Here is a 4,674-nt window from a genome sequence, read left to right on the forward strand (position 1 = left end):
CATGGTATCATTACCTAGAGGTGGGCAGCCTTTAACTAGAAGCAGCCAGACAGTAAATATTTAGGCTTGTCCTTGCTATTCAGGGTCTCTGTTGCATGTTCTTAGTTTCTCCCCAACTCTTATAAAGTATAAAAGTATTCTAAACTCATAAGCCATACAAAAATAAGCCAGAGCTGGCCATAGTTTCCTGACCCAAGGAAGCTGTTCCTTGCATACGCTTGTCCTTCAAAAAGAATGAAGGAGTAACACTGAAACAATTCCAGCTGCAAAATCAAATCCTAGGCATTCTCTAGATCAGGGTGCAGATGGTGATGTGAGACCAGGGGTGTGGAGAAGTGTTCCTGGCTTCAAACATAAGGCAGCTTCCACAATTACCCAGACCCAGGATGACCTTACTCAGCAAAATGTCCAGCCCTCAGGCCAAATTCTCGAATACCTCTAAATCTCACACCTCAGGCACTTTGTGTATGGAAATTGTCATTAACTTGCAACTTCTTGTGCTGTGAGGTTGCATGCTTTGAACTCTTTTCTTATGTGGCCTGCACGGCCTGCTTCCACCCCTAAGCACCCTTGTGGCACCAAGCAGGGTCCTTCTATGCCAAAGCCCTGGTTTAGGCACCCAGCTCCAAATATGGTTCAGACATGATGGGACACACTGCCCTGGATTTATCAGTGAGTATGCGGCCGCACAAGAAGCTGCTTTCCTAAGGTTCAGGTTCAGAGACACCAGAGGACCTCATCAGAGGCTGTCCAGAACCTGAAGTTCTCCCATGGCCCTAGCAATTCAGTACAACTTTAAAGATGTTTGCCCTCAGGTATCCCTAAAGGCAGGGAAACGATGGGGTCCTGTGTGGCACAAGTTGAAGATGGCTGCCAACAACTTTCTTTTTTAAAGTTCACATAAGAGGCTACCGTGTGAGAGTCCTCAGTTGGGAATGTCCGGTCTATCATAAAAGTGACAGCACCAGAGAAGCTGGACGCCAGCCAAAGGCTTTCGACAGTGTAGAAAACACTTCCTCAAGAAAAGTGTTTGCATCTTAGTAAGGACAGCTGCTGACATTTTCACTTGCCCTCTTCCTATCCACATTTCCCAGCTCCATAAGCAGTCTTGGAAACCAACAGCCTTAAAAATGTGCAGAGGCCCAGCTGCCTAGCAACCATTGTATGGTACCAAGTGGGGTTGGAGCATCTCCAAAGTCCCTTTAACAGAGCCCTGTCACTATTTCACCTAATAGTTCTATTAAATCCCCAATTTTAGGACTTTGTTTTGCTTTGATGTGACTCAGAGCTTGTCCAGAGTAAGCAACCATTTTTCCTGGGTCCATTTGTCAAAGATGATAGCAGTTATTTTGTATCATAACTTTCTGACATAGCTATAACCATTGGAACACAAGAAACTGAAAAACTTGGAAAGAGGTACCCATAGGCGGTTTTGAAAAATGTAGACATCTTCCTAGGAACATGGAATGTTGGCAGCCGTGGTGGCACACACCTGTAACCCAGCACTTGGAAGACTGCAGCAAGAGGATTGCAGGTTCAAGGCCAGCCTGAACTACATAGAGAGACCCAAACTCAGAAAACAAAAACAAATAAAACATGATCCAACTATATTCTCTCTAAAAGAGGCTCATTTTAGATTAAGAAACACAGAAAAATTACGTATGGTTGCACATATCTGTAATCCCAGCACTTGGGAGGCCGAAACAGGAGGATGATATTAAATTTGCCTTGGCAATTTAGTAAGACCCTATCTAAAAATATAAAATAAGAGGGGCTGGAGATGTAGCTCAGTGCAAAGGCCCTCCGTTCCATCCCCAGTATCATGAAAAACAACATAAAACACAAGTAGATTGATAGTACAAAGATGTAAAAATATATCATGCAAATAGTAACTCAAAGAGAGGAGAAGTGACTGCACTAATATTCAACAAAGTAGCCTTTAAGAAAAGAAATGCCTCACATTTACTTGAAGAAAAAAAAGAAATGCCATGACAAGGACATTTTATAATGAAAGGTAAAAGGATCCATCCATCAGGATAAACATGCATCTAGCAAGAGAGTGCATGATACATAAAGCAGTTATTGACCAACATGGAAGGAAAAGTAGGCAATTCAACAAGAATAGTTGGAAGTGTTAATACTCCATTTTCAGTAATGGATAGAACAAGGCAGATGGTTCATAAGGAAACAACTCCTTAAGCCAACTAGAACAAATATCTACAGAATATTCTGCTGGTCAGCAGTAGAATGCATGTTCTCAAATGTGCATGGAGCATTATCTGATGCAGATCATGTGTTAGCCCGTAAAATAAGCCTTAGTAAATATAAAAAGACTGAAATAAAACTGCCATGGTTTTTGACCACACGGAGTACAATTAGAAATCAACAAATACATTGTTATTTTCTTTACCAATAAAAAGGTACAAGAGACTGAATTAATAATTTTAAAAATTTTTCCATAGGCAAAGGCCCAGATGACTTAATTCTTCCAAACATTTATTTATGGGGGGGGGTGCTGGGGATTGAATTCAGGACCTTGTGCTTGCCCGACAGGCACTTATGCCACTGAGCTACACCCTTGGCCCTTTTGCAAACATTTAAAGAGGGGTAAATATCACAAACAAAAATTAGTCTTTTACAAATTTTTCTAAAAGTTAGAATATTTCCCATCTCAGTCTATGAACCCATTATTAATATTGTGATATCTAAACATAGCATAAGAAAATAGACCCATACCTATGAGAAACATAGTTGAAGACGTCTCCAACAATATACTCACCAATCATATAAAACAGATGGCACATTGTCTTAGTTACTTTTCTCACATTGCTTAAACAAAATACCTGGTGCCCAACATTAAAGGAGGAAAGGTTTATTTAGCTCACAGTCTGTAGACGTTTCAGTCCATAATCAACTGGCTCCAAAGCAGGGTGGCACATGGCAGAGGGGTAACAGTTCATAGTGGGATCAAACAGCAAAAAAGAACAAGAACAAAAGAAGAGAGCAAGTCTCTTTTCCTCCCTTATATTTTAAGCAGGACCTGCCTTAGGGTGGGTCCTGTACACCTTAAGATGTAGAACTGCTAATTCACTTAGCTAAGCTTCTAAACTTCTCAAATTGACACAATGTAGCAACCAACTAGGATTTCACGTTGTAGTGCAGGCTGGCCTTGAAATCACTATGTAGCCCAGGTTGGCCTCAAACTCCCAGTGATCCTTCTGCCTCAGCCTCCCAAGTGCAGGGTTTACAGACCTGCACCACATTGCCCAGCTTGTTCAACTGATTTTTGATCAAGAGGCTAAGACAGTGCAGTTGAGGGAAAGAAAGTCTTCAAAAAATGGTGCTAAGACAACAGCAGATACACTGATACCTTTTACATTCCATATACAAACATCAATTCAAAATGGATCAAAGAAATAATGTATATTTTTCATACCATACACAAAAAATTAATTCAGAATGGATCAAAGGCTTAAGCATAAAAGTTGAAGCTACAACTCTTAGAAGGCATCTGTGTAAATCTTCATGGCCTTGTTTAGATACTAATTTCTTAGATGTGACACCAAAAGCACAAGCAACAACAACAATAAGTACACAATGTTTAATTACAAATTTTTACTTCCAAACACACCATCAAGGATCTCATACAGAACTGAGGAAAATATTTGCAAATCACATGCTGAATAAAGCCTGGCACTGACTAAAGTACTATTACAACTCAACAATAAAAAAGATAAAGGGGGTGTAGTGTTGCACACCTGTAATCCCAGCAGTTGGGAAGCTGAAGCTGGAAGACCGCTAAATTCAAGACCAGCCTGTACTACCTAGTGATATCCTGTCTCAAAAAACAAGTAAAAACAAAATTTTCCTTAGAGCAAGCTGACTCCTGGAGGGAGGGAAAGAAGAATCTAGGTTACAGATTCATAAATCTTGGTACATTTGGTTATGTCAAGAAAAAATAGACACAGAAGACAAATTGTTTAAAAGTGATATAGGAGGTTGGGATTACACGCATGTAATTCCAGCTCTCAGGAGACTGAGGCATAAGGATCGCTGGGAGTTCGAGGCCAGCCTGGGCTCCGTAGTGATTTCAGGGCCAGCAGCACTATGAAGTGAGTCCCTGTCTCAAAACCAAAAAACCAACAAAAAAAAGGTGAAATAGGAATGAAATTACCAGCTGAAGTAGGAAAAGGTGAAGTCGGTATGTGGAGGGATTTCCAAGGGACAGGAAAACACTGGGGAGTGGTGGATTCGCTCACTGTATTAATTTTGGCGATGATTTCATGGGCGTGTACAAAGTATACACAGAAGTGTACACACCAGAAAACACACAAGTCAGAACTCATCATCATGTATAAATGTGTGTGGTTACTGTGTCAGTGATACCACGATACAGTTGTTACACACACAGTAAGCTAAAAAAATAGCAAGCACTGTGATCAGCATTCTCGGAAGATAAAGGACTCATAGAATCAGCAGACTAAGGTTAGAGAGGAATCTGGGTGGGGGCGGAACCGAGAAGCAGGGAGGGGTTCTCTCTGCTCAAACTCTGCACGGTTTTAACCGGCCCGTTCATGCCATGGTTTTGGTTGCAAGCCGACCCTATAAGAGCGGAGGACCAGGGTCGGGCGGAACCGGAGGACCATTTCCCAAGAGGCTGCGGGCTTCCGGGCT

This window comes from Cavia porcellus, unplaced genomic scaffold, assembly GCF_034190915.1.
Source record: "Cavia porcellus strain 051 isolate PalLab524CR breed Dunkin Hartley unplaced genomic scaffold, mCavPor4.1 scaffold_18, whole genome shotgun sequence".
NCBI classification, from domain to species: domain Eukaryota; kingdom Metazoa; phylum Chordata; class Mammalia; order Rodentia; family Caviidae; genus Cavia; species Cavia porcellus.